Source organism: Agrilus planipennis, unplaced genomic scaffold, assembly GCF_000699045.2.
Source record: "Agrilus planipennis isolate EAB-ADULT unplaced genomic scaffold, Apla_2.0 scaffold11, whole genome shotgun sequence".
Lineage (NCBI taxonomy): Eukaryota > Metazoa > Arthropoda > Insecta > Coleoptera > Buprestidae > Agrilus > Agrilus planipennis.
In genome coordinates this window covers 1,707,561-1,713,991 of record NW_020440736.1, presented here as the reverse complement: position 1 = coordinate 1,713,991, position 6,431 = coordinate 1,707,561, and the positions used below count along the sequence as shown (strand labels likewise).

The window sequence follows — 6,431 nt, the reverse complement described above, 5'->3', positions numbered from 1 at the left end:
TTCTGACTATTACATAGGAAGTCAATAGCGATAGCAACGAATTTTGTTTGAAAACAAAAACAATAATTTAAAAATTTTATGTTCTTTGATTTTTCCTGAATTATAATTTGTATTATAAAAGAGCTACTTGTAGGTATAAGGTTTTTATTGTAAATCACTTTATTAGATACGAATATTTCGCCCAAATGCCGCCATGACGCTTAATGAAAATCGCCAAATGGTAGCTTGACAATTTTCATTGTTTTTGCATGAAATTTTGCTTGAATTGTTTTTGGATTCATTACCATTCAAACATCACAGTAAATGTGGTGCGTAAATTTTGTTAATTGAAACGAAAACAAAATAAATATTCGAAAAGGAAACACTAAAAATTAATTACAAGTTTACTTCGACAGATGTTGACATGTTGAAGGCTTAATTTCAATATGAATCATCCGATAATTACATAGGAACAAACATGCAAAATGACTATCTGATAAAATTGCAATGATAAACTATTGATTGATTGCAAAAACTGTGTTCCTCAATGTCTATTAATTGTAAAATTAAATGTAAAATTTAGGTTATAACAACAAAATAAATAATAACATTGGAATGCGAAATTAGAGTTAGAGTCAATATAAAAATCGAAGATGGAAAACTAGAAGAAGTACTGGTTTTTGAGACCTGTGAGGCCAGATAGGTTAGGGTAGAAAGAGTGGTATAGGCATTAAACAAAGAATAATCCAGGTGTATGTTTGGAGCGCGGCGCTGTACGGGTGTGAAACGTGAACAGTAGGTGCGGCGGAAAAGAAAAGGTTAGAAGCAATATAAGAACAAAGGCTTTCACGGCCGGAATCCATTCGCTGTCGAGACTTCGAGATATAATCTACGTTCACGTTGTCAACGCAGCTCTGCCACTGAAGATGTCAGCCGCAGTAACCGACGAAAAGTCTAAACAGAATAGTTCACTTGAACCACGGCCCTATAGTCCGAATCTTTATTCTATGAAACGTTAGAAGCGTTCGAAATTAGTGTTACAGGCGAATGATGAGGATACCATGGATAGACAAGGTTAGAAATGAAGAGGTATTAGAAAGAATAGGAGAAGAGACGACTCTATGACAGTCAATGAGAAATAAGCAAAATAGATTATTAGGACACATTCTCAGGCACGAAGGAGTGGTCAGAGACATATTAGAAGAAGAAACGGGAGTTAGGAGGGGTAGAGGTAGACCAAGATTAGATTACTGTTCGTAAATAGTTAAGGATGTTCTAGTTTTAGGGAAATTCGAAGATTAGCTGAGAATAGGAAAAAGTGGAGATGCGTGTCCACCCAGTCTTAGGACTGACGACCTTATGATGGTGAGTCCAGAAAATTGATTAATTGAAGCAATTATTAAAGTTTGTGCAGTAAAATACGTTTATGATGACAGTCCATTTATGTTATATCGTAACTGCATTTATTAGTTTGGTTATCATATGGGAAATTATATTTCAATTTGTTTACGTAGAATAAATCTTGCTATTGTGGCCATGCATCTTGCTTGTAAGGATCTGTCATTTTATAAACAACTGCGGACAATATTAAGTTATCTGAGTGTACGGTCGTGGCCGGCATTTAATTTAATTATGTTGGGACTGATTTTTCACGGTTTGTTGGCTACATTCATCCTAGGTTGGTTGCGGAGAATATTACGATGACCGTCACAGGTCACATCACTTTTATGAAGACACATCGCAGCCTTAGACGAAATTTTAGTAGCAAATGCTAACAAACCACGCCATATCATCCCCAGTAAGACAAATATGAGATCCCATCATCACGTCGTAAGCATTCTCGATTAAATCGAAGGAATTTTGTAGAAGTGTTCGCGGGTTTTAACAAATTAACTTTTAAGAAGAAAACTATTTATTTACACTAATTATTATTGAACTTAAAAACATTAAATTATTACTAAACTTAGGTAATTATTCTATTTATTTGCACTACTGTTACTATTCACTGTTCTATTTATTTACTTCTATCACTGTCAATTTATTTCTTTTTTGATTCACTTCTGCAACGGTCAATTTATTTCTCCTCCTCTCTCGGCAATCGTCCCTTCATTTATATACTCTTTTGGGTCCTTTCTGGAACTTTCTCGAGCCGTCCGGAAAGGTTTCCTTTTCTTTGAACTGTTTAATTCCTTTCCCGGAACGCAGGTACGACACACAAGTTTATAGATACGGCGCACATGACGAAAGGCGCCCGCGGCTAATCGGCGAATCGATAAGCCGCTCACACACACGTATGCCCAATCGCACACAATCACGCTCGTGGTCGCTACAATATCTAGTTACGGTATTATACTGTCATCTAGTGATATCTGCAACTAACTGCATCGGCAAATTAATCTTCCCCAAATAGTTCTTCCGCCTTTTTTTCCATCCTTCTTTTCTTAGTACAATTCTAGTTAAGATCTTTGAAACATGGGAAGTTAAGATAATTATTCTAAATGTCTCGCACCTATCCATGCCTCTCTTTTTAGATATGGTGATTACCACGTTCCGTTTATAATCCTCTGGGACTTTTCCCGTCTCGTAAATGTGACTAACCAGCTTAAAGATACGGTTTCTAACCTCTTATCGTGTACGTTTTAAAGTTTCCGCCTGTATCCCATTTTTTGTTTTTGACGTGACAACGTCTTGTAATTCGATGGAGCCGGCTGCACGAACGAAAAAACATGACTCATGCGGCGTTACCTCGCTCTGAGGCGTTCCATTTAAGGCTTGAAGTTCAAGCGAGAGCGCGGAACGAGCGACAAAGAGGCACAATCGGCCTCCGCGTTCGGCAGCGTTCGACATCTGTCTCTCTCCTACTTGAATGAGCGATGCGTCCGCGTGGACAGCTGCTATACAATAATACATTTCCATTTACCTCCTTCTCTATATCCATACAAAATATCTATCAAACAAATAAAATTAAAATTTTCTTATGAAAAATGAAACCATTCCATCAGTATTTTCTTATGACGTTGTCACGTTCAACTATCGCCAGTAAACCGACTTTACAGACAACCGATTTTTTTTAATGCTACATCGAACTCTTCTCTTATTATGGGATAACCTAGTTCATCCATCTTCACACTATCTTTCTCCTAAGTCACGGCCTGCCTATAGATTCTTTAAATATTCTTTTAACGTATCTGCCTTTTCCTCATTTTCTATCAAAATGACTCCTGCCTCGTTTTTTATATTATTACTACTGTACCCTACATCTCTAAAATTCCTTCTAATTATATTATACGCCTCATCGGTTTTACCTACTTCAAACTGTTTTTTTACTTCTTTACACCTCATATCAATCCACTCTTCCTTAGCAATTCTACACTTCCTGATTATAAAACTACATTAAATGGAATTGAATATGTTTAACAAAATCCATTTATATCTACTTGCTGAAGTGAATCCACTGAGTAACTCACAATACGTAATGAGCACGTTACCAATACTGAACAAAGGAGTTCATGGTGATCAGTCTATGATCAGTTCGATTTTGATAAATTTGTTTAAATTAGTGAAGCTTTCCGTTCATCGGTTTCATTGATTTTTCTTTGTTAGTAATTGCAAAGTTTCTCGTTATTTTTAATGTTCCAGCTGTCCGTTTTCACGGAGAGGTATGAATTTTAAGTTTTTCCGTAACGGAGAAAAAGTCGACAAAGAGTTCCTTCAACTAATCAAATTCTAAACAGAATTGAAAAGTTTAATGAAATTGTTAACTTGCTCTAATTAACTTCAACTTTTTCATTTTCTTTGAATTTCGTATTTTCGGGTAGATACTTCTTATTTGAATAATAAATGAATCTGTAAATTTCATTCGTATCCCACGAATTTTAAATGAAATATCACAGGGACCTGAAAATGACACTTAGGTACAATAGTTCCTAATACTTTGGAGTTGAAATTGTTGCTTAATTTAAAAGTTATTTTCATTTATTTATTTCATCTGAAGATTATTCTACCTGGCTTTTCAATTTATACTTGTAGAGTGGTTTATTAATATTAATAAATAGGGTAAAGTTGGGGGAGATGGAACAGCTGGTGAGACGGATCAGTGCTTCTTACTCATATAGAGCACAAGTCATTTCAAACGGTTAAGCATGTGACCTTGAAAAAACTGGAGATAAGTATACTTCATTTACTTTCTCTAGCGATGTGCCCCTTCAAATGTCTTGAATGCGCGCTGGGAAAATCGTAGGTAGGGAGAAAGAACCTCATTATACTCTCGACTCTTGTTCATTAAACATACTTTTTCATACATTACTTGCCAAAAGTTTTGTTCAATCATGAATAGTAGTGCGAGTCGAAAACAAGCGTTAAAGCCTTTAATATGTCTTCAAACATAAAAAAACAACTCGTTGATATTTTCAGTAGTAAATGGTACCAATAACAGCACATTTGAGCAATGCAATTGTAATGGATAAAATGGTCAATTTTTCTGTGCAGTACTGTACGGATTGTACGGTCCTTACCGGTTAAGAGCTTTACCGAGAGTTGTCTCCTTCCTTTTCTGGCCTAGTGCTGTTCTTTTCTACTTTGCGCCGGTCAAACTGACGGTCACATCGCTACAGAAAGTAAACGAAGTATAATACAAAAATACTTGCTTTGGGTGTTTTATTCCCACCAGCCACTACTGCTGGTGGGCGGGCAGTCCTTCTGGACTACGCCGGAAGGTAGGACGGAAGGCCCTCTTCAGCCTCGTTTCAGGAATCGTAGGAATGGGTGGGTGGTGGTTCGGGTGAAAAAGATGAGACGAACTAAACGAAGGTAGAAGAGAATGAAAGATTATCTGTGGAATATTACTGCACCAGCATTTGGCTAAATGATCCAAGGAAATCACAGAAAAACTTGGACCAAGGCAGACGGACCCGGGATCGAACCGTCGTCCTCCCGAATGCTACGCAATGGACTAAATCTCTAGGCCAAACTGCTCGGTAAGACAAAATAGATAATACTAGATAAAATCTGATTGAATATGGAATTTGGTCACGGCACATCCAGGTAAAGGCAAGGGGCATATCTCTAACCGTTTGAAATGAGTTGTATATGTGTATGCATCATGTTCTTACAATAAACACCATTCTCTTCTGAGCTTCCTGAATGATAACATCTTTCCTACTTTCAAAATAAAGTGGCCTAATCAATCGTGTTGCTTTAATAAAATCCGAAATTCTTTTTAAAAATTAATAGCTGTACCAAATAATATCTAGTGATTCTTGCTTACTTCTAAGCTTGCAATTAATGGTTTATTTAGATACTCGAAAATAATTGTTAAAGGTGAATGTTTGGATCACGGCTTCGTACGGGTGCGAAACGTGGACGGTGGGCGCGGCGGAAAAGAAAAGGTTAGAAGCGTTAAAAATCTGGTATTATAGGCAAATGATGAGGATATAGCGGATAGAAAGGGTTAGAAATGACGAGGCATTAGAAAAAGTAAGAAGTCGGTAAGAAATAGGCGAGATAGGTTGGTAGGATACCTTTTCAGATATGAAGGACTTGTTAGAGACATATTAGAAGAATAAGCAGGAGTTCAGAGGAGTATAGGTAGACTTAGATTAGATTACTGTTCACAAACGGTTAAGGTTGTGGAATGTTCTAGTTCCAGAGGAATGCGGAGATTAGCTCAGTATAGGAAAGAGTGGAAGTGCGTGTCCAACCAGTCTTAGGACTGATGACTTTATGATGAAATTCCCAAACTAAATTGAGATACTTCTAGACCGTTGGCATAAAGATAAATTTGAGAATTATTCGCTTCTACAAAAATATGATTGATGAATAAATTACAGGGTAAATAATTACAATTAAGTGCGGAAAAATATTTTTTTAATTTATATCTTCAGGATTTTTATAATTGTTAAATAACATTTTCATAATATTACTCATATAAACACTTAAATAACAAATGTTATTCTGAAACACAATGGAAACTGAAAAATTGGGAATAATAAGCCTTCTTAAATATACCCATCTAACCTACTTCATTTGTTTTACTTTCTTAAAGTTTTATGGACTGTATGTAGCTGCTATTCATATGCAATGTAAAACGAGTACATATATATTACTCCAAAAAATAACAAACCCTCCTTGTTGTGAAGTAATCCTATTTTACTATTAGCATTTCTAAGTATAAAGCTACTTTTAGTTTTAGGGAAATGCGAAGATTAGGTCAGGAAGGAGTGGAGGTGCGTGTCCAACCAGTCTTAGGACTGACGACCTTATAATGATGATGAAATACTTTTATATTATGCCTCTTTTTTTTTAATAATTAAAAATATCTATACTCTCACTACATTCATAAAATTGTCCTTATAAAATTAAGTTAGCCATGCTTGGAACACGACAACAGTTTAGGCACTGAAATTTGGTAACTATTCTAAATGAAATTCTTTATAAAGAAAAATTCTATCTAA

General features: G+C 35.8%; 1 protein-coding gene across 1 annotated transcript in view; it reads right to left on the bottom strand.

Moving 5' to 3' along the window:
• The window catches only part of LOC108733899, a 39,874-nt gene that overhangs the window by 33,099 nt on the left and 344 nt on the right, over positions 1–6,431 (bottom strand). The window lies entirely within an intron of this gene.